The following is a 24,975-nucleotide window of genomic DNA, read 5'->3' as shown; positions in this document are numbered from 1 at the left end:
GACTGAGAAACGAATATGAATACTCAAATGGCTTTTAGACTAATTTGGATTTTCAGCCTCTCAGCTCAGCCCTAATGCCTCGAGATTAGGTACATATTCTACAATTTAATAGAATCTTGTTTTTTGGTTTGTTTGTTTGTTGTTTTCTCATTACTCATTCCAAGTCTAGGAAACTGAGTCTCTATAGAACTCTTCCACCTCAACAGGGCACAGTGGCTCATGCCTGTAATCTCAGCATTTTGGTAGGCCAAGGTGAGAGGGCTGCCTGAGCCCAGGTGTTCAAGACCAGCCTCAGCAACTTGGCAAGACTTCATCTTTAAATCAAAAAATTAACTGGACATGGTGGTGCATGCCTGTAATCCCAGCTACTTGGGAGGCTGAGGCAGAAGGATCACTTAAGCCCAGCAGGTCGAGGCTGCAGTAGCTGTGAGCATGCCACTGCACTCCAGCCTGGGCAATAGAATGAGACTCCGACCTAAAAAAACAAACAAACAAAAAAACTCCTCCTCTACCTGGCTCCAGCCTCAGTCCAAGATTCCTGGACACCTAAAATCAGCCCAAGATACCCCCTACCCAGATGACCATATAAGAAGTGGGTCATTTCAGATCTCTCTCTCTCTTTCTCCCTCAGACACACACACACACACACACACACACACAGAGACACACAGACACACACACATACTCCTTCCACTAATCATCCAGTCTAGGTCCAACCCTTCACACCTGCCTCATAGTGGATTCAGAAAATCCGGCACGAGGAGATGGGGAAACAGAACTCTCCACCATGAGGGAGACTCATAGGCAACATGGCCTTGGTCCAAAGGGACCTGCAAGGGTAGCCTTGTGTACACAAGACTCGACTGCAGATGGGGGCAGAAAGGAGCTCAGCGGGACCTAGCAGAGTTGCTAGAACCCCTGAACAAGTCAGTCTTGTCACTGATTATCATGTCTCCTCTTCTGCTTCATTAAATATCACTGAGTCCCGAGAATATGATGTCTGGGGGTCTCTTGACCCTTCAGATGACAAGGACGGTTTACTCCTTCATCACTGTGTGAGTTGAAATACCATAGACTGGCCTAGCCATTTAATTCAAACCAAAGAAAAAACACGGACAATCCCAACATCTGTGTGCAGCCATCCCAGCCCCCAGCCTTCCCTTCTGCCCTCTTTATTTTGATCGGCTGCCCTTTCAGGCAGTGATGCTGTTTTCTTTAGCAAACCAAAGGCAGTTTGTTTCTGAGTTAAATGTCACTTCAATATTTCCCCAAGTGAGATGTTTGAACCAGTTTATGGGTTTCCTAAGCAACAGAGAAATGCTGGAAAAATATTTGGTATCTCAGGTCTGCAAGTTGCCCTAAACTTTGGCTCCCAGAGGCAAATGAAACAGATAGATTGAATACCCCAGTCTCACAAAAGTTTCAAGTTGAAAAAGAAAGCATTGGCCTGAAAGCACAGAACTCCGAATGCCTGAAAGCTCTGAAGCCATGCTACTCGGGTTTGTGCCCCAAACAGTTTTAATACTGAAATATTCTGGTGCCAGTGAGAGAAACAGTTGCTGCAGAAATCCAGACTCCTGGAGAGACGGTCAACAACTAATATACGAGGAGGGAAGTAACCATCCCCAGCCAAACACCGAATTCTGGAGGAAAATTCCTGTGGGGACCTAGATTATGCCCTGAAGGCTGAGATTTGATTAACCTTCTTGTAGCATGTGTAACGACAAATGTTATTGGTCATAAAATTATCCAGCCCTTATTAAAACACAGCTGCAGCTCTGGGCCCAGTGACTTCCTAGGGGAGAGATTTCCATAAGATAGTGATAGACTTTATGGAAGGGGGGCGCCTTCCTAGCGTTGAAACTACGGGAGAGTGTTTTATACTTTAATGAGGCGTTCTTGAGAGAGACCAGGCTCCTTAGTATTAAAAGCTTTAAGAAATAGAAGGGCCAGATTACATTCAGTCTGCTACTTGGTGGGCAGCCAGCCTACTGCTCACAATATGGATACGTCTTCCTTTAAAGGAAGCGCACACACACTGGGGTGTGCAGAGTCACATTCACACAGACATACCTATTTTGCATCCAAATGTTTCCATTTTCCTTTGTCTTATATAATCATAGAATCTCAGAATTTGAAGGAAACTTAGAGATTCTCTGGTCTAACTACCCATCCAACTACCCACTAAGAAGAACCGCACAGAAATGAGTACTAGTTTCTGCCTCTGGAAGTGTTTCAGAGAGATTCTGCAGTCCCACGAGATGCTGTCAGGGGCTGCCACGGTCAGCTGACTCCTCTGGCAGCTGGGGCTGGTCTACTCTCCATCTCAAGATGTGGGGGCTCCCTGTGTTTTCCTGAACCTCCACATTCATGGTGAGTGTGGTTTTGAGGCTCCATCCCCCCTGCAAGCCAAGTACCATTGTGGGAAAGGTGTCCTCTGCTTTTCTGTGCATACTGTTGAATTCTCGAACAAGGCCCTGTTGTCTATTACAGTTTTTTTTTTAATGGTTACGTGTGAAATAAGAACAATGAAAATGCTTATTCTTCTCTGTAATTCATTCCTCACTATTTATATCTTGCTTTCTCCTACATAAGCCACTAATCTCAATTTGCTAAGGATGACTCCTTTGTGAAATTTTAGACCTGCTCCTAGAAATTCTTCCCAAAAAGGGAAGGGCATTCCCCAATTTAATTTCTCCTAAATTGATAAATGTATCTGCTGAGAAAATCAGCATTCTCGGAATGATTAGAGAGTTGCATCTCATTTGTTTTTTCTGTTTCTCACATATCATGCTTCTCTTACCATTTTCTCACTCAAGTTTTTATTATGCATTTCTAAGACATATGCAAAAATGGAGATAACAGTGAATCCCCAAAAATCACTCAGCATCAATGATTACCAAAATCTTACCCTATCTATTTTATTCATTCCTTCTGATTTTTTTCTTGCTGAAAATTCTGAGACATCATGTCATTTCATATGCAGTCGTATACATTTTGTTTGATCAATTTTTACATCATTCTGATGTTATTTTATTTTCCTTTTTGAGATTTTTCAGGTTTGGCCCTCAGTAAACCATCTCAAAATGTTTAGTCCCTTTCTAAGGGATCTCAGCATTTCAACATGTTACAATCATACCTTGTGACTCTGCTTTGTAGAAGGTGAGGGGGAGAGTAAAAGTTTTCCCTAAACAAGAACACTTGTCTCTATCATGAAACATGGAATTCTGGTCATGAATTTAAAATCTCTTTTATTATGCCAACTTGACATGTAAATGTCATTTTGAGCCAGGCAAGGTGGCCCACACCTGGAATCCTCCTCACTTTGGGAGGCTGAAGCGAGAGGATTACTTGAGTTCAGGAGCTTGAGACCAGCCTGGCAAAACTTTGTCTCTAAAAAAAAAAATGAAATAAAATAAATTAGCCCAGCATGGTGGTATGCACCGGTAGTACCAGCTACCCAGGAGGCTGAGGTGGAAGGATAGCCTGAGCCCAGGAAGTCGAGGCTGTGGAGAAGTGTGATCATTGTGATCATGCCACTGTACTCCAGCCTGGGCAACGGAGTGAGATCCCAACTTTAAAAAAAAAAAAAAGAAAGAACTGGAAGTCCTGCCCCACCCAGAAAGCAAAAGATAACAATGCTCACTGAATGTCGAATGCTGTTTTGGCCAACAGCTTGATCCCCTTAGGAAAGGCAGCCCCATCTTTGAAGGAAAGGCAGGCTTGCTGGGGAGCCCACGATGAGTACTGGAAGTGTTTAGACAAGAACACAGAGGATGCTTCTCCGTGCAAAGAGTTAAGAAATTCATTTGTATCAAGTTGTCCCCAACAGTGGATAAAATATTTTGATAAAAGAAGAGACCACTTAAAATTCAAAGAAAAAATTGAAGCCGAACAATTCCAACCCTCAAAAACAACTGCAAAATCCTAGGCTGTTCCTGAACTTTTCAAAAAGGTTGAAACTCCTCTTTCTGGACATTCAAAAAGCACCGACTGTGAGACAATAGTATTTTGAATCGTGGTGAACACCCATATTTGTTCCCTGTATACAACACTTAATAACTAAGATGATCAAGGAACAGAAGCTCTATGAAGAATTTAAATAAAATGGTATTAAATATACTTAGATTTAATTTAGAAAGGAATCCATATTTTAAGAAAAAAGAAAATAAAGCCTATTATTCTAAAAAAAGTTATTTGGGGCCGGGCTCGGTGGCTCAGCCTGTAATCCCGCGCCTTTGGGAGGCTGAGGTGAGTGGATTGCCTGAGCCCACGGGTTCGAGACCCGCCTGGGCAGTGAGACCTCATCTCTACAATAAATCAAAAAATCAGCCGGGCGTGGTAGCGCATGCCTGTAATTCCGGCTACTCGGAAGGCTGAGGCGGAAGGATCGCCGGAGCCCAGCAGGTCGAGGCTGCGGTGGCCGGGAGCAGCCACTGCACTCCAGTCTGGGTGACCGAGTGAGACTCCAACTCAAAAAAAAAAAAAGTTATTTAGGGAAGACAAGTGAATGTGCTGCCCACGCTACCCAATCAACATGACTGGAAATATACTGCTGCCCATCACATCACCTCAGGACCTCATGGCACCTTGGACCAAATGACCTGCCAGTGTCCAAAGACAATCTTAAAAAAAATTCCTTTTTAACTTCTAAAAGGCTTCTTTTTAATATACCATCGTTAAGTGACATTCAATATTTAAGAACCAGGGAGCTACAAAGAAGCAAACGTGTAATGATTTAGTAATCTTTTAGTTCAAAGAATTCATGATTTTAGTGATGTCTTTTGAACACCACAGAATCCCAGACACGGGAAGAAATGGAAACATATGACACCCTATTCAAGGGATCTATTTCTCTCTGTTGTTCTTACTTCTTTTTAAACTATCAAGCTGTAATAATTATTCCGTCTAAGCAGCCCCCAGTAAATGAAACAGCCCTTAGACAGCTGTCAAGGTTCAGTCTTCCAGAAGCTTTGATTTTAATGAAACTCATTAAGGAAAGAAATTAACAGAAAATATCATAATTTGTCTTGTTTCAGAAAACTAAACAGAAACAAAGGGCTGCTTCACCTGACAAGGAATCTGACCAGCCATGTCCCTTGATTATATTCAGAGCTCCCATAAGCAGCTTGTGCCCAGACGATGAGAGAAAAAGCACCTCCTCCCAGAGAAATGGCCCAGCCTGGCCCAGAGTTGCCTCAGCTTCACGGAGAAAGCCTCCTCAGAGGTTTGTGGAATCATCTATGCAAACACAAAATAGCCAAGGAAATGAAAGGCTATGGAAAAATAATTCCCATTAAAGGGCTTTGAGTGGAGAAATTGTCCACACATCTGGCTGAGTACCTTCTCTCTCCTAAGTCTAAATTCTCTCCGGAGAATGATGAAATATTTCACTTGACTTTTTTCCTCTTAAAGAAACCCCAGGAAGTATAGGCTCCTGGCTTCCCTTTCTGTATGTCTTCCAGTACAGATGTAGCTAAAAATATTTTAAGACAGCCAAAAGCATCCACTTAGACATCTATCTACTACCCCGGACACTCCCAAGATGCCCAGAATCACTGGTGATGGTGCCCAGAGTCATGAAGCTGATAGGGCTGGCACAGTCCTGATTTGGATATAATCAGATTCCTCATGGATTTAATGGGCATCTCATCCTGCTGGGTCAGATACCCCAAGAGACAGACTTTTCCAGAAGAGAGGGCATCAGAAGTGTTTATGAAACTGAAAGCAAGGATATTTTTGACAGCGGTCTCAGTGATGCTTCCCAGCAGCTAGTACACATTTCTGAGTTACGAGGGGGAGGGGAGGAACAAATTCTGAAAAGGTGGTTGGACTTTTCCAGGGATTTGAGTTGTGTCAACAGGAGACAAGATGAGGAGCAGAACAGAACAGGGGCCACAACAAGCCATGGGGGAAAAGAGAGCCAAGTTCATCTCCAGGTTCTCTGAGTCTCAGGTGCCTCCCAAGTAAAATGGGGACCATAATATCTTTGTCATCAGGGTATTGCAATAACGTAAAATATTTAGCCTGGAGTCTGATGTAGTGAGAACTTTAAAAATGAGAATCCGAAAGAAAAAAAAATGAGAAGCCGGGCTCGGTGGCTCAGCCTGTAATCCTGCGCTTTGGGAGGCTGAGCCCGCGGGTTCAAGACCTGCCTGGGCAACTTGGTGAGACCGCATTTCTACAATAAATCAAAAAATTAGCCAGGCGTGGTAGCGCGTGCCTGTAGTTCCAGCTACTTGGAAGGCTGAGGCGGAAGGATCGCCGGAGCCCAGCAGGTCAAGGCTGCGGTGGCCGGGAGCAGCCACTGCACTCCAGTCTGGGTGACAGTGAGACTCCAACTCAAAAATAAAAATAAAAATAGCCAGGCTCAGTGGCTCAGCCTGTAATCCCGCACCTTTAGGAAGCTGAGGTGAGTGGATTGCCTGAGCCCGCCGGTTTGAGACCCACCTGGGCAGCGAGACCTCATCTCTACAATAAATCAAAAAATCAGCCGGGCGTGGTAGCGCATGCCTGTAATTCCGGCTACTTGGAAGGCTGAGGCGGAAGAATCACTGGAGCCCAGCAGGTCGAGGCTGCGGTGGCCGGAAGCGGTCACTGCACTCCAGTCTGGGCGACAGAGTGAGACTCCAACTCAAAAAAAATAAAAATAAAAATAAAAAATAAAAAAAATGAGAGGACCTAAGAGCATCCACAGATATATGACAAGGGTACTCATGTGCCCACCGTTGGGAGTCAGGAAGGTTCTAGGAGCCAGGCTTTGGGGAAAGGGAGGATGGTCCTGGAGAGCCAAGTACTTGAAGAAGAACCAGAGAGGAAGGGACCCCTCAAGGGGTGAACAGAGGTGAGACCCTGGAGAGAGAGCAGGCGGACTTCCAGGGTCATGCTTGGTTGACTTCCCACCCTGGCTTTGTATGGTTCTATGGGCAGATCCCTAGGAAAATGTTCAAGTTCTTTCTGGGCTACTTCTATCCTGACCATGAGGGTCTACATAGGAGACCCAGGAGAGAGCTCCAAGAAGCACATCTGAATGTCACTTGGGATGGGGAAGATTAGGTAATGCTCCTGAAATCCTGCTTTTTAAAAACAGATTGGTAAGGTGAAGGCAGGAAGCTGCTAAGAAAATAGAAACCACCAGATCAAACTAGAGGAGAAAAAGGAAAGGTTATTCTAAGGCATGTAGCACTGTTTCAACTGTTGAAAAGGTCATTTTGAGTTAGTTATTTTCTACCATTTTCTGGGCTCCATCTGATATATACCAGGGCCTCAGACCACCCCTTCCCCCACTGCTACCCCCTCATAAGTTCATATATAACTCAATCTTATGCAATGCATTGAGCACAGTTCCTTTTCAAAGGAAAAAGAAATTGACATGCATCGTGCAAACCAGTGAGTGACTGAGGACTGAGATTCCTCCTTTAGATGTCAAGAGTCTATGTTTGCTGCAAGGTACAAACTACATGTGTGTTAAGGAAAATAAGCATGTCTATGTGTCATCCAAACTTCATACAAATCCTTACTCTCTCACACAATACAAAATCACAAGTTTCATGTGACGAGGACACTGTGGCTGAGAATAGGACAACTATGCCTACTATGACAAACTTAGGAAGGTCAACTAGTTAATCTACAAAGGTTTCATGTAACCCAGTGATTCAGTGACAAGGCCATGTGGCTGCGTGACCAGGAGATTAAGGAACCCTTCACTGTGGATCCATTTACCCCAGACAGGACTATGCATAATTGTAGTTCTCAGTCTTTTTGCAATGTTATTTTCTACCTATTTCTATTGTTTTCTTTGTTAAAATAAATTTCATTTTACTGTTTCATCTCTGATCCATTTAGATTATTTGTGCCAAAGGTTTTATACATTGAAAAGAGAGCAGGCCAGGCTCGGTAGCTCAGTCTGTAATCCCAGCGCTTTGGGAGGCTGAGGTGAGTGGACTGCCTGAGCCCATGGGTTCGAGACCTACCCAGGCAACTTGACGAGACCTCATCTCTGCAGTAAACCAAAAATTAGCCGGGCATGGTAGCGCACGCCTATAATTCCGGCTACTTGGAAGGCTGAGGCGAAGGATCACCGGAGCCCAGCGGATCGAGGCTGTGGTGGCCAGGAGCGGCCACTGCACTCCAGTCTGGGCGGCGGAGTGAGACTCCAACTCAAAAAAAAAAAAAAAAGAAAGAAAAGAAAAGAGAGCAAATCTGCTGATCAGCTAGTGTAACCTTTACTTCTGCAGCCTGCACATTCTCTGTATGAATTCCCAGTTTTGAAAAATGCACCCAACACTTGGTAGTACAGAAAAAGATATCAATTTGTTGATAAGCTAGTGGTTTTTGTTTTTCTTTAAACAATTAATCAACCTTATTTGGTAAACAACTTAACATACCTTTCAATGCTTTATATTTCAAAAAGTCAGTCCTAGTTTATGTAATTCAAGTTCATAATCTAGTTCAGACCTAGTTTACTCATTCAATGAATATTTACTAAGAACTTTTATAAGGCAGATGAAGTAGTAAATACTGGGAACATTATAGTAAATAAGACAGACAAAATAGCTGTCTTCATAGGGTCTTTATTATAATGAAGAATACAAACAATAGACAAACATTTCTAAGAAATGTATGACATCCAGTAATATTATGTGCTATGAAAAAGAAAAGCAGTGTAAGCATTTAAAAAGGATGGGATTGCTAATCTAAGCAGATATTTGTTGAATAAAATAAGAAGGACTAGCCGGGCTCGGTGGCTCAGCCTGTAATTCCACGTCTTTGGGAGGCTGAGGTGAGTGGATTGCCTGAGCCCGTGGGTTCAAGACCCGCCTGGGCAGCGAGACCTCATCTCTACAATAAATCAAAAAATCAGCTGGGCGTGGTAGTGCATGCCTGTAATTCCAGCTCCTTGGAAGGTTGAGGCGGAAGGATCGCCGGAGCCCAGCAGGTCGAGGCTGCGGTGGCCGGGAGCGGCCACTGCACTCCAGTCTGGGCGACAGAGTGAGACTCCAACTCAAAAAAAAAAAAAAAAAAAAAAGAAGTACTCAATTTTTAATATCACTAGACTTACTTTTACATTTTTTCTGACCTCCCTAGTGTGCAATGAATTAGCATGCTAGAACTAGCATGCTACCCATGATATTCTGCAGTTTTACTTATTAATTACATTTTATTATTAATTTACCTGTACCCTGCCTCATCCTAGCAAGGACTTAAGGTAAAAGTACTTTGCAGTTGCACAAATTGCCCTGCTCCTCTGCTATTAAAGAACTCGATCTTTATAAAAACAGTAGAAACACAAACTCATTTCCAAAGTATTTTATTTTCCTTCATCTGAAGTTGATTTCTTTGACAATTTAAGTGTTTCAGTAAATACTCAGAATCAAAGTTTACCAGGAAGAACAAATGAAAAGGCTAAAAAATCAATACAGGGAGTAACTACATCTTATAATCACGTTTTGTAGAAATTTAACTTTGTAATTTTTTTTCACAATGTGTTAGTCTCAGAAGCATGTCAGGATTAATCTTGTAAATCAACACCCTAAGTCTAAATGTTTAAATTTTGCATTCTAGTCGGGCACTTTGAGAGGCAGAGGTGAGAGGATTGCCTGCCCACGGGTTCGAGACCCGCCTGGGCAACGTGGCGAGACCTCGTCTCTACGATAAATAAAAAATTAGCTGGGCGTGGTGGCACATGCCTGTAGTTCCAGCTACTTGGAAGGCTGAAGTGGAAGAAATGCCTTAGGAAGGTCACGCCATGTGGCTGCGTGACCAGGAGATTTAGGATCCCTTCGCTGTGGACCTATTTGCCCCAGACAGGACCATGCATAATTGTAATTCTCAGTCTTTTTGCAATGTTATTTTATACCTATTTCTATTGTTTTCTTTGCTAAAATAAATTCCATTTTAATGCTTCATCTCTGATCATTTAGATTATTTGCACCAAAGGATTTGTATATTGAAAAGAGAGCAGGCCAAGGCTGTGGTGACTGTGAGCGTGCCACTGCACTCCATCTGGGTGACAGAGTGAGACTCCGACTCAAAAACAAAAAAAAAATGCATTCTAGAAAAGGAGGGATGGACGTCTTCTATACAATGAATGTCACTATAACCTGGGAGAATGAAGGCAGAAAGAAGGGAGACATTACTCGTAAACTGCGCAGTCTTCTTTTTTGATCCTCCTTGGTAGAAAGGAGGTAGAAATGATGATTAACATAAGACAAAGGATAACCTACAAGTTGCAAGGGAACATGCAACACCGTAACTGCCCTTTACAACCAATCTCAGTCCTTCAAAGTTCCTCCTAGCAGCCAGAATTTCGAATGATGATGGCAACAGAAAACCCCTTGTTGATATGAAAGCTCAATTCATGAATAATCAAGTGTCCTCTACACAAATTGGGACCAAATAAAGTGAAATCTGTTTCAAATCCGCTACTTGGCACTCAGGGACCAACTGTTAAAATACTTGATACTAACTTTCCAAACGTTTGCCTTATTTTGACCAAGTCTGATGCACTACTAAAAGACATCAGATACACTGTGATTTGTGGTTCATTTTGTAATCCTCAAAAGCGCAGCCATTAACAGGTTTCAAATGACTACATCTTCCATCATTTTTAATAGTTTGAAAAAATTTTGATATAGAGATAGCAAAAAAACAGATTTCTGCTTGTACAAAGCAAGCCGATAGTTTACAAAAGAGCTCATGTTTGGCTTTAGTAATATATGTAAAACATGTTTTTGCTTATTAAAATCACTCCTACCAGAAGTGTTCATTAATTACATATGCAAAGAAATTTTTATGTTTTCATTTTTCTGTTGATTTTAAAAGGAAAAAAAATCTCCAAAATGTGAAATATATTTTCTATACCTTAGTTCTGTTTTGCATTAACATTTTGTTCATTCTATTCACAAAATGGTCACTTATACCACCAACAAAATGAATGTATCAAGTATGCACAAAATATATGAACATTAACTATAAGAATTGATGAGGATCAGAGAGGAGAGATGAAGTTGAAGTCTAGAGGTATGTGAATGCCTTGTGAGTTACAAAATGTGATACAAATGCATATTCTTATTATTACTGCTATTGATGACATGCTATCAATGAACTTCCTTTGAGGCTTATTATATAATATGTAATTATATATTATACTATATATAATTATATTATATGTTTTTAAATTATCCCCAGTTCTCTTTTTTCTTAGTCATCTGACGTTCAGAATTGCCAGATGGACACATCTGCCACAAGTTCTGACTAAACTCTGCTTCACCCAGGAAGAAGTAAGATTCAAAGTAGCCCCATGTCTACAACTGCTGAAAGATCCACCCAAGCCGACTATTTACACGCCACCTCTGATTCATATCTAACCATGATGTTCCTGTCTCAGAGTCAAGGCTTATAAATGAGGTTGTGTCACTTGCTTTGTTAGGCACAAATTAATGCAAACTATGTAACTAATTCATGCCATGTTGTCTAGCCAATTCACAAAGTGCATGGGGGAGCCACACTATTACCTGGTTTGATACCTCCTAATTGTGTGCAGTCATTTGCTCTCAGGTGTGATGGATCAGACAGGTCTCCAGAAACTGTCTGAAGTGATAGAACTCAGGCTTCTGTGAGCATTATGAGACTTCAAGTAAACCGATGTGTGTTTGTGTGTGTGTGTGTGTGTGTGTGTGTGTATGTGTGTGTGTGTGTAGAAGTACAGCACGGGGATAACAGAAAATCTTTGACTACATGGAGATTTTGGAAAGGCCATTATTAGGTCATTCGGCATATCAAGAACAAAGCACTGATTTACTGGGTTAGCTTTAGCGTGTGCATTTCAGTGTGTGCATTTACACATGACAAGCCAGTGAGCAGAATCGTTAGACATCATTCTCGAGTTAGGACCATCTCGTAACACAGGCTGCCCATGCCCTGTTATAGCATCCCTATTACATTAACAAGGACGGCCACAGTCTGTTTTCTACAACTTGCCACAGAATTCTCAGGTCAAGTGTAAATGTATATTACAGAGCACTCTCTGGCATGTATTGTTAAAGTCTGCATTTTAAAATCTCTTACAGTGGTCCACTGTGCAACTGGAAAATGGTTCCAAATCCTCCAACATAACAAATCTCATTGTTTATTAAATCTGATGCTTTGTACGTGTGATACTGCCTGGTTTATAGGAGAGGAATATCCTCCAAAACAACCCAAGAGACTTCTTAAGGAAAGAAAAGCAAATCAGGAGAACCCCGTTTCACAGTAAGAACACAATTCTTGGATTAGGAGACACAAGATTGCTAACCAATTGAGGTTCCGTCTGGGTCATGCGCTCTCCATGGCAGAAAGAGGCAAGATGGCAGATGCCCTGGGTTATTTTAATTAATTTAATCATGTGACTAATTGGTCTCTGCTGGGTTTCTGTGGTAACTGCTTCCTAAGTGCTGATGGGCAATTGTGTTAAATGTAGCTTGGAATCCGCACATAGGGCGCAGTGCCTTGGAGAGCCTTGCAGCTGCGTGCGGAAGGTGCCCTGCTGGGCCTCTGATTGTGGGAGTGCGGGGCGTTTACAGCTGCGCCATCCTCTGGAAACCGGCACCGCCTCCCTCTCCTGAAGGCAAGCTGCTTACTTACCTATGTGGACGAGAACTCACTGTGGACATACAAAAATGATCTGTGGTCAAAATGATCTGTGGTCAAAGATCTGTGGTCAGGTTCAGCAAGGATTGGGGAATTCGATGAAGAAGAGTGTCTATAACAAAGGGACACTGGCATGGGGAAAAGGACAGATGGAAAATTAAGGCTACTCTTCTGTAAATAATACACCGCCCAGAAGCGATCATGTGTTATTCATAGCTGTCCAAATGATACTAATAAGCCTTCCTTTTAAATGCCTTGCAGGGTTTTTCTTTTCTTTTTTTTTTTCTTCTCATTCTCTTACAATGCCATCTCCTCCTTGTCACCGAGAAGGTGCGTGGGAGAATGGGAGGGTGGATGGCCAGTTTTAGAGCACAGTCTACTTCAGACAGATGGAAGGAAAATGACTTCCAAATTTTCTCATGAAGTGGGATGTTTGTATTTGCGCAATGCATTCTAGCACCTGTGCAGAGAAAAAAATGTAATCACAGATTTCCCTCAGAAGGGGATTTTTTCTAAAAAAAAAAAAAAAAAAGTAAAACCACTAACTGCAGCACAAAGATGCCGCTGTACTTGAACAAGCCTTTCCATCTGCAGACCTAGTCAGGCTCACAGAATAACAAGTCTCTCCCCCACCCCATCCCAGCCCTCTGTAGAGGGAACAGTCCATGCTTGGACCATTTAAAAAACTCCAGAGAAACTGCTTCTTGAGGCTGTTCTTCCATCTATTGGGATGGCAGCATGAGTGATGCTTTTATTCCAGAAAAGGAGTGGGAGTCAGTTGGAGGGCGGTGTTGCTTTTCCTTGACAAATGCCACAGTGACCCACAGAAGCCAATCTGTGTCCTGTGTGTTTTAGACTTCCCTCACCAGCCCTTCCAGACACGAAGAGTTGTCTTGGTAAATTAGGCTAAATTGGCTTCTTCTAAAAATTTCACATTAGAGATGAACATTTAATGGGCTGACAGTTTAAATTCTTTTCGGAGGTGGCAAGGAGTTCTGTTAAGTATTACACTGCATCTGACAGGGCATCCAGGCAGCAAGTGCTATTTAATCCAACATCTTACTAAGAGGGTGCCTCCCACGCCCATTAAGTCCCTGTAATGTAAATGGAAGTATCTCTCCATGACATCTCTCCATGACGCCACCCATCTGGAGAGGTCTGGGTCTGCTTTAAGAACTGGGCAAACTGCTGAAAAACAGTATCACTTGATTCTCAAGGCCCCTTCCCCTAAAGTTTATTACTGAACTCAGAAAATCTGTCTAGGGACACCAGGCAGTACTGACCTGCATGCTGATAGATTGACAGCTCACCTCCACCTACTCCAGCCTCCATTCCAGACTGCTCAGGTCAGAAAACCTTCCATTTCTCTCTCTTGTGTAAGGGAAGAAAGCTGGCTTGTAGAAGAGCAGATGGGAGCTGAATTCTCCCACATCCTATGCATATTACATCAGTTAGGATGCTAAACCCTTAGTTAGGATTCTAAACCTGGATTCAAAAGGCCCATGAATGAATTTCTGAAAGTCCATCAACCCCATGAAATTAGCTGCAAGCTTCTCTATGCTTGTCTATTTCCTGGAAAGAGAATCCAACCAGAAGCTTTCTTCAGATACCAAAGAAGGCCATGATTCCAACAAAAGGTTAAGATACTCCCACCGAAGGCAGTTTTCTAGGCAGATTTATTTTCCAATTCACCCCCATCCTGCCTCTAATCTGTCTTTGAGTATCAAGCTATTTAAATGAGGAAGCCTTAGCTACAATTTATTTTTCTTTATTATTATTTTTTTTTGAATCGGAGTCTCACTTTGTTGCCCAGTGCAGTGGCATGATCACAACTCACTGCAGGCTTCACGTCCTGGACTCAGGAGACTACAGGCACATGCCACCACACCCAGCTAATATTTTGATTTTTTAAAATCTTTTATTTTAAAGATGTGGGGTACAATTCAGGGTTACGTATACAAATGTTCATTACGCAGGTACCCTTGTTGATGAGGCATGCCCCCATATTTTGATTTTTTTGAGACGCGGTCTCACTGTGTTGCCCTGTCTGGTCTTGAACTCCAGGGCTCAAGCAATCCTTCTACCTTGGCCTCCCTAAGCACTGGGATTACAGGCCACTGCGCCTGGCCCAGCCAGCTATGATTTCTTTGTAAGCCAACTTAAAATAGATTCAGTCACTCTTTCTCCTGGATAGCCAAGATGTTCTCCCCATCAACTCCCCTAATGTTGGCCAGTCGCCATGAAGGATAAACTTGTGCCATGGTTAGCAACACAGCTCTGTGGAACAGACCTGGGCTTCATCTCATTTGACTGTGGCATAAAGAAGCCAGGCCAAACTCGGATAGTCAGCTCCTCCATTCCATCTCCAGCCCAGGCTCATAATCACAGTGGGAGACTACCCCTCCTCACTGCCTATTCTTCCTCCACACTCCTGTCTTTCCTACCCTTGCCCTGACCCCACAGTCACCTCAATCTTCCTTTATTGCATTTTCACCAGGTACAAGAGCTTCACCTATCACATTTTATTTTTTCATTTGTTTTTGAGTTGGAGACTCACTCTGCTGCCCAGGCTGGAGTGCAGTGGCATGCTCATGGCCACCACAGCCTCGACCTACTGGGCTCAGGCGATCCTTCCACCTCAACCTTCCAAGTAGCTGGAAGTACAGGTGTGCGCCACCATGCCTGGGTACATGTAGCACATTTTAAAACTTGGAGCAGTTCCTTTTACTGCCTGGTCAATATACCCATTGCCTCCTTTTCGCCATCAGAACAAATGCATACTTAAATTCTACATGGAGTGACCACTGGCAACTTTAAGGGATAAGTATGACTGTGAAGAGAGTCCACAATGGAAGTTTAGAATAACTGATTTAGTACGCACACCTCAGTGGTATGAATTTGATGAAATTGCAGAGATAAGGTCAAGGAAAATCCAGCAGTGAGATCTTGAAGGCTCCCTCACCTACCATAATAATATTTCATACAAATATATCTATTCACCTAGTATTTTCAAGCTTCTCAACCCATGTGTGAGTCCCAAATAGCCATTTTTTAATGAAATAGAACAAAACAGAAAATATCAGAATGCATCACAGAAAAATAAGCACCATATTGCTTCATGAAACTTTTGTTTCCCTTTTAAATAGACATGGCCTGTGTGAAAATCTTCTATTGACACTTTCTGGTAAAATCAAGAAAACGCTATCATCAAAGTCACCTGGAGTCCATAAAATGGCGTATAGGTGTGTGTGTGTGCACATGTGTGTGCGTACTAAATCACAAAGCAAGATAAATTTCTTACTACTGGTTTTTGGTAAGTAAAACTATAGAAAACTAGCATGCTAAGCCATTTTATAAAGTATATATATACATTGACTAAGGATTAATATTCCAATCATAAACAAGACCAAGTTCCATTACTCTCCAGGCATCTGCAATTACAACCCTCCTCTTGTCACTGACTTCAGAGACCTCATCAGAGCTGAGACATCTGCTGTGGTATCTGGATGTGTGACCCCTGCAAATCACTCAACTCCTCAGGGCTACCGTTTTCTCATTTGTAAGAGGAGGATGCTGGAGAAGCTTTCCGATGTCACTTTAAGTCCAAGCAGTCTGGGACGTGTGTGGACATGTATGAAGCTCTTCGCATGGCTGTTAGTGTCTGCATTACTCGATTCGGAAGCCCTGTCTGTTATGTGATGTTCTCTGCTTTTCTGCATCTTTTATCTCCTGAAGACAAAATGATGTCAAAATCAATTTTTTATGTTAGGCGATACTGTTTTAAGTATTCCTTTAAAGTCTATAATGTTTTAAAATGGCAATGCACAATGTGGGGATTACAATAAGGGTTAGGCATCTGTTTTTTTCTCTTTTTTTTTTTTTTTTTTGAGTTGGCGTCTCTGTTGCCCAGGCTGGAGTGCAGTAGCACAATCATGGCTCACCACAGTCTCAAATTTCTGGAATTAGGCAATCCTTCCACTTCGGCCTCCCAAGTAGCTAGGACTACAGGTATGCACCTCTATGCCCAGCTAATTTTTTTTATTATTTGTAGAGATGAAGTCTCGCTACATTATAAAGGCTGCTCTCAAACTCCTGGACTCAAGCAATCTTCTCACCTCGGCCTACCGAAGTGCTGGGATTACAGGCATGAGCCCCTGGGATTACAGGTATGAACCCCCATGCCCAGCCTGTCCCAACTCACATCCTTCCTGAGTCTCACTGTCCTTAGCTTCTTTCCAGCCATCTCATTTCTTGAACTTACATTTTGATCTCTAAGTTAGCATGCGCTCACTCATACATAGGACCTGATCCCTCGGCTGGGTAAATCAGCCTATACACCCTCCACACCCCCCACCCCCAGTCCCACTTACCCCATCTGTTCCAGCATGCCTCACACCGTGTTATTTGTTTACCTATCCAACTGTGAGAGACTCAGAGGCAAAGATTCTTCCTTATTTACGTCTCTATCCCAGCAACAGAAGAGTGCTGGCCATGCTGCGGAAGCTCAATATTGCTTGCTGAATAAACGAGTGAGTGAATAAGTGTGTGGCATGAGGGCAACTTCCTCACAAGCAAAGGAAAATTCACACACACAGACATTCTCAGGTTTCTAATTTCCGTGGTCCTAAGATGAGTCCCAGTCTCTGATCACCTCACTGAGTTGCTGATTCATGAACTAGTGGCAGCACAGACACCAGTCTTTACCCAAATATGCATTCCTGTGCCTCTTTCCAGCCTTTCACTCCCCAAACTATTCCAGTGTCCCGGCCCAAGCCAAGAGTGTGGGTCAAACGCTTCTTGGTCCTGCTAGCAGCTGACCCTGCAAGGGACTGAGTGACAGAAAAAATTACTCCAGCCTCAGGACCCAAGACCACAGTGGAAGCAACCAGCTTCGTTCCTGCCCCTACTGGCATTCCAGGTATGGAGAGGAGGCCCCACAGGTGCCAGGCTGCCCAGGGGCGGGTGAGGCCCACCTGTCCACTTCTCCCACACACAGCTGGTTTACAGCATTGAGCCCGCGGGTTCGTGACCTGCCTGGGCAACTTGGTGAGACCTCATCTCTACAATAAATAAAAAATTAACCGGGCGTGGTAGCGCAGGCCTGTAGTTCCAGATACTTGGAAGGCTGAGGCGGAAGGATCGCCAGAGTCCAGCAGGTGGAGGCTGCAGTAGCCAGGTACGGCCACTGCACTCCAGTCTGGGCAACAAAGTGAGACTCCAACTCAAAAAAAAAAAAAAAATTCACTGAAGCCAAATGCATCCTCTCACAACAATGCTAGCTGGTCCACTGATGCAGATGGGTTCCTAGAACACTTACCTAGTGGGTGACAGACTTGGGTACGACAAGGGCCTGCCCTCCAAAAGATAAATCTGGTTTTTGGGGGGGTACCCCCTTGTACATGACTTTTACTAGCCCCAACCAAACATTTAGCCAAATACCTAGGACACATAAAACATCTCCTTGTCCAGAGCTCAGTTAGGGATCATAAAAAATTAAAATTAACTGACATTTACTGAGCATTAAATGACTGCATTAGAAATGTGAAGAAAATGAGCTTGATTGAGAAGGGGAGTTGTGTTCTTGGGGGAATGGAGATATTAACTTAAGTTCTACATCTGTTTACTTTGATGCACTTTTCTTCTCTTACCACATTTAATGTGAAATGATGCCCTAAGTGAAACACTATAATGCATCCAAGTTTTTTTCTCCTGCATTTCTATCTAATTCTGGTTTTCTTGATTTAAGCTTCAATACCCAACTTACACTTCAATAATACAAATGATTTCTAGGAGCTCCACCCAGGCATGGGCCTTAGGAGTGTGCTTATTTGTAGTTAATTCTCTTGGTTAAATCTGTTTTTAACTCACATTTGAAGTCAAGTTTGAATGTGCTGGAATTTGAGAGGTCAATATTCTTTTCTACTTCATAAACAATTCAGGATAAAGAAAGTAGAAGATGATATCATTGGTACAAGTCTTGCTCTGAGCCATGAGATTGGTGATTTTTTTTTTTTTACTCAGTATTGACTTGCTGTCGGGTTTGAAGTTTCATGAGATTTACAGCAATGGCATCTGCTGCCTTCACATTTGATTCACAAACTCCTCAACGAGCTCTCAATGGTATCACTCTAATCAAAAGTAAGAAGTCACCGAGCTCGGTGGCTCAGCCTGTAATCCCGCGCCTTGGGAGGCTGAGGTGAGTGGATTGCCTGAGCCCACGGGTTCGAGACCCGCCTGGGCAAATTGGCAAGACCTCATCTCTACAATAAATCCAAAAAATTAGCCAGGTGTGGTAGCGCACGCCTGTAGTTCCAGCTACTTGGAAGGCTGAGGCAGAAGGATCGCCGGAGCCCAGCAGATCAAGGCCGTGGTGGCCGGGAGCGGGAGCGGTCACTGCACTCCAGTCAAGGCGACAGAGTGAGACTCCAACTCAAAAAAAAAAAGAAGTCACCGAACTAAATCATGCACCTGGAATGTGAGGCTGCCCTCTTTCCCATTCACTTGAAGTCATCTAAATTACCCCTTCCCCAAAGCAGGCCTCATCAGCTGTGCAGTGCAAGACAAAGGAGGAAATGGCCCCACCCAAGCTCATGACCTCTGAACACCTAACTGCAAGAGCAGGAGCAGCTCCCAACCGTTCTTCATGGTCATTAACAACCTGCTTGCATTTCCAGGGCTGCCCCCATGGGTTAATATATGCACTATGCATTAAACCATCTGCCGCGGAGTCTGACCCAGCCGTTCTCCGTGGTGGCCAACTGCAAAGGTCACCCCTGAGTGTTAAGAGGCAGGGTACACTTTGATTACATTTGTCTTAACCAATTTTTTAGTTTTATTATTGGTTCTTTTGTCTTCAACAATACCCCTTTTCAGGCCTTTGCAGTCCATATTTGTATAGCCTGCAGTATAATGAAAATATATTTGATCCTCAGTGTCAACTCTTTAAAAGTTCAGCATTAGCCTTTTTTAAAGAAGAATGGACTACAAGTTTTCTGGGAAGATGAGCTATAGCTTGATTATCAGCATATTGTTTGATGTAGTATTGTCTGCTTTAAAAAATTATCTTTAATGCAGTCAAACATTTGAAATTTAATTTTTTTAAACTCTAGGCAGGCAACACAATGAGCCCCCTACAGATGGGACCAAGTTTCCCTCTCTGGGGATACTGAGGGTCAACCCATATCAGGGAACACGAGGATTAAAACGTTTTGTTCCCTTGGGCTTGCTGACAGCTGAATGAATAGAATTGAATCTGATGTCAGGTTTCCTCATTATATGCATGTATTTGTCAAGCAGGTTCCCTCATAATATGCATATATTTGTAAGGGTTTTTTTGGGGGGAGGGGTAATCCTCTGTGGCTTTTCAAATGAAAGCAACTTAGAGAAAGCAGCAAACGTCCCCTCCTTCCAGTCATCTACTTTCAAATTAGCCATCGGTATACTAAGTGACACTACTCCTAATATAAACCCCGGGGATCATACACTATTAATTTTTCTGTGCTCTGAGGAATATCAACCCCACCTTACCCAGGTTCTGAATCCAAGGCAAGGCGTTATTCTTGTCTTCAGTTGTTTATGCTCCTCAAGGGGTCCTTCAGAGAGAGTCAGCTAAACTCTAAGCGCATTACTTGGATTTTTGAGAATTCAAACGACTTACCTTACTTTTTACAAGACTATATTTTGTCAATTTTATTTATGTTTATTTTAAATGCTAACTCAAGACAAATACTGGAGGTTCACCCTCCTTGGAGGAGGCTTCTCAAACGGCGACCTTGCAAACTTTGTACTGTTCTGTTATTCTTCAGATTCTGAAAATTATGGTGATGGAAACACACCCATCTTGAACACAGAGACTTTCTGAAGTGCGTGCATGTGTGCACATGCAGGCACCTGCATGGGAACATACTTGGAGACTTGCATCCTACATGCCAAGGGGACCCTTGAAAGAGTCTGGGTACTCTCCCACCCCACTGAGCTGCCAGTTCTCCGGTGTGCTTACTACTTCTAATAACACTATTAGCAGATCATACTTTCCTTCAGATGCTGCAGATACTCTGATTTATGGCACTTAAGCTTCTCAAAGTTGTTCCAGCTGATTTTCCTTGGAGATTCAAATCACCATTTAAGTTGCACCAAACCCACATAAAATCTGCTCTACATCCAAAGCTGACACTTGACGGGAAGCCACTCCCAACTCTCCGCACACTGCCTCTTTCTCTTATGCACGTCCTTTGAGCACAGCTTCCGATGTCCAGTATACCTTGCATGCCTTCCCCATCTCTGGTTGCTTTCAGAAATGTTGTCTGTTTGCCCTCCCCGTTTCCCATCGGTCTTTAACGTGTCTTCCGAATTTCCCGAGACAGATTTTTCACTTTTTCTAAAGGATGCCTTTTTAGTACTAATAAAACTTTCATACTTGTCTGCTTAATCACGCCAGCTTTACTGTCCCGTTTTTACTTTTTGTTTTTGGCTCAGAGGTATATGAACCATCTGTGCCTCTAAAACAGTTTGCTTAAATAGCCTCCAGGCAGATTTTATGGTTTTTAAGTTTTTTACTTTAACCTTCAGCCTGCTGTTAGCCATTTCCATCACAGTTTTAAAATCAGCCTCTTTTGGAAATGACTGTCGTTATGCGTGGTTTTCGGGAGCTACTTGAACTGGAGAGGGGGCTGTGACTCCAGCAGAGACCTCCACTGGAGGTCCCTGGCTTGCAGTCACCTGGGCAGGTGCAGGTGTGGCTACCCTCGACAAGGGTCATCTGGACTTGACATCCTGAAGAGCAATGCAGACAGCGCCTCTCGTTCAGAACATCCATGTCCATGTCACCCAGGTAAGACTCGAGGAGATAAAATCCGAATTACTTACCTGCCTATTTATGTCACTACATTTCTACAGAGTTGTCATCATGATCCCAGGCACTAAAATTAAACACCAGGCCGAAACAAAGAATACAAAGAAAGGGAGGAGAATCCCTTCCTCCCCACCACACCACGGAGCCATGAGCATCACCCTCTGTTGTCCTGCCAGCAGAGATGCTGTTCTGTTTCCATTTTATCATGGTTGTCTAGCCCAGGGACCTGAGTGTCAATAAGCATTTCTCGGTCCTAGAATTCATCATTAGCCAAACTTCCTGTCTGCCATTGCATTCGGGTCAACACACCTAGATGGTTCTCTCTTTGTATACAGCAAAACTACGTCTTCTCTCCAAACCCAGTGGGGGGAGGGGTGAACATCTGTCCTTTCTGTGGCCCTTTCCATCAAAAAGGGACGATTCTACTTATTTTTCAACTGCATTCATCAGACAGTAGTTAAGACTATTCTTCTCTTAGCTGCTATTGTTGCTTTTCTGGTACATTTGATACTTAAAACACATTCAGGCTTTTGTAGTTATCATAATTATTAGAGTATTATTTTGTATTTACAAAACTCTTCTACCTTCAGGTGTTACAAGCTGTCACTATACTCTCTGAAATGATTTAATATTAATGTTCACTCTATATTTGAGTGAAAAGTCAGGGCAGGCAAAGGCCAGCAGGCAAGCAACAAATCTCCAAGGACTGGTAGATTGAATGAATGAATGAATGAATGAATTCACAAACAAATGGATAAATGCAGTTATCATTCCAGGGCATATTTGGTTTGTTCAATGGTTTTCTTGCCTGTGGGTAAAGTGTCATGCCTCACAGAGACCTTTAAACTAGCAAAGAAGGAGCAAATCAATGGCAGAATTAGAAATCACATTGCTGTGTCCTCAGTCTGATAAGTTCTTCCTTCCCTCTTTCCCTATTTAATATCCCTTTGCCCTTCAGATTTCAGCTCTAGCACCACTTAGGGAAACTTCCAGCTCTTCTGACTAGTCAAATCCCCGTTTTATAGACTCGCGCAGCACTATGCCCAAACAATCACAGCACACGACACAATGGCAATTTCACATTTGTGTTATTATTTAAACAAGTGTCTGTTCCTCACTGGACTATAAGCTCCGTAAAGGCAGGGGCCAGCTGTTTGTTGGCCACTGTAACTCCAAAGACGAACACAGTGCCTGACACGTAGTAGCTGCTCAACAAATATGTGTTGAATAGGTAAAAAGGTGAATGACTAACTGAGGAAGCTGCAACCTTCAAGAGTTCTACTCCTACAGCCACCTGAACTTGAGGCATTCAGCCTCAGACAAAATCACAGTTCTCTTGAACACTCCCTTTCCCTTCTGCTTAGCAGATAAAATTTTCAGCCACAAAGAAACTTCACTGTGCGGGCAGGCTAATCCGGATGGGTAGCAGCAGCCTCACCCCATCACACTTCTAGTCCAAAGCATCTTCCTCCCCACATCCAACACGAGCCTTGACCTATGTCCCCCAGGCTGAGCACACTAATGAAACTATAGACTAAGCTATCTGCTTCTCCAACTGCACCACAGTTCCCCTTAATAAATGGGAATATCTAACAGCAAACCACAATGTCCTTGTTCAGTTCTGTGCAATGTCATGTTCTAGAGTCCAAAAAGAGTGAGCACATTAGTCCTGGTACTAAAGCCAATGTTCTCATAAGCAGGTTTCTCAAAACAGCTGGTCCTGGGTAGAAGTGATGGTTCATCTAAGGACCCCATGATGAATGTTAACCACATTTTTATCTTTCGGTCCACACTTGGATTCCAGATTGCTTCTCTCACATGTCAGGAGTAAACAGGCATGACGCATTCATTGTGTAAAGAATTCAATCTCATGAAGTAACCTTGGGAGACCATCTCTCTTTCTCTCTGGTGGACATTTGCTGGCACCTACCATCAGCCATCACTCTGATCCCTTCCTCTTTGAACAGTTCCCAGATTTTCTTTCTGGTAGCTATTCTTTTCTGGGAATCCCAGGGGTGAGGGTGGAGGGAGGGTGGAAGGGAAGATTAGAGGAAAACAAGTCACTCCAGCATCAGAGGGAAGCCCTGATTGACTCAAGCTAGTCAGAACATTCCACTGCTTTCTCCGCCATAGCCCCCATTCCAAGTGTGACCATGTAAATGTAAGCATAGACAACGTGTATGAATTTAGAGACCCTTTTCCTGGAATGCTAGGACAGAGACACTCCTTCTATCAGATGTAAGTGAGGAAGCATGTAGCCCTGGTTGCTGCTAATAACCATCCCATGACCTCTGGGGAGCTTGCGTGGAATATGGCTGACACTCTATACAGAAGGCATACAGAGATGGAACACATGGAAACACTGTGCTGCTGAATCAGCCTGACCCAAAGTCCACATACACTAACTTGAAACTGTACACATCAATCAGCTGGATGAAGCCTCTTATTATTTAAACCAGTTTGAGTTGGGTCTTCTGTTACTTGAATTAAAAATCCTGATATATCCTATAAGTAATCACCAAACTACATCTACTCTTATAAAACAGACTTCAAAATAATCCCTTTACCCAAAGATGGTCCCTTCAAAGTTACCACCTCCTCATCGTTACGCTGCCTCTAAGGGTAGGGCTTGAGAAGGCCTGTGGAGCTTTGGTCTCTAAGTCCAAGAGCTGGATTCTGTGTGGAGCTTGCCTTTGAGGCCTGAACCTCCCTACTGGGATGGTGACACGCCCCTCTGGCCCTACAGAAAGAAAATCGCTGTGTCAGAACATTTAGCCAACAGCATCCCTCTTGGTTTTCTTTCCTCCCACACCTTACCAAAAACAAAAAACAAAAAAACACATACACACACACAAAAACTAAATTGGTTCAACATACTTTTGCTACCGGGAAATGTTTCATAACTGCTAATGAATAATTCAGTGAATAAGATATTTTGAGTTTTCTATTGCCAGACACACCCAGCTTTGATGGGAGGGCTGTTGCCTTTCTTACTCTCCAAACCCCCTTCGCACACAGGCTCTTAAATATATGACTTCCTTTACGGAAGTTCAATCGACAACGAAAATCAGATCCTGTCACCCATCCTGCTCAACAGCCTGCAGTAGCTGCCATCACACTTCAAATGAAACCCTGACTCCTGTCTCTCCAGCTACATCATCTGACCCCTCACCCCCTTGGTTGTTCTGCTCCAAGCCCCCTGCCCTTCTTGCTCCTGTTCAAAAATGCCACACCTGTTCCTGCCTTAGACTTCCGCTTCTCACTGACTTCCCTCCTCCCCAGGGTTCTCTGCTACAAGCTCCTCCCACAAGTAACTCCCTCACTTCCTTCTGTCCCTACCCACACATCACTTCCTCAGAAATAATTTCTGCCGGCTCGGTGGCTCAGCCTGTAATCCCATGCCTTTGGGAGGCTGAGGTGTGTGGATTGCCTGGGCCTGCGGGTTCGAGACCCGCCTGGGCAGTGAGACCTCATCTGTACAATAAATCAAAAAA

General features: G+C 43.3%; 1 protein-coding gene and 1 pseudogene across 1 annotated transcript in view; one reads left to right on the top strand and one right to left on the bottom strand.

Annotated features, from left to right (window-relative positions):
• SOBP (sine oculis binding protein homolog) overlaps positions 1–24,975 on the bottom strand; it is a 181,994-nt gene that overhangs the window by 105,489 nt on the left and 51,530 nt on the right. The gene's annotated exons all lie outside the window — the stretch shown is intronic.
• Positions 3,650–3,931, top strand: LOC103275909 (annotated as a pseudogene).

Source organism: Carlito syrichta, unplaced genomic scaffold, assembly GCF_000164805.1.
Source record: "Carlito syrichta isolate Samal-C Ts95f unplaced genomic scaffold, Tarsius_syrichta-2.0.1 Scaffold315818, whole genome shotgun sequence".
In the NCBI taxonomy this organism is placed as follows: Eukaryota; Metazoa; Chordata; class Mammalia; order Primates; family Tarsiidae; genus Carlito; species Carlito syrichta.
This window is presented reverse-complemented; position numbering and strand designations above follow the sequence as displayed.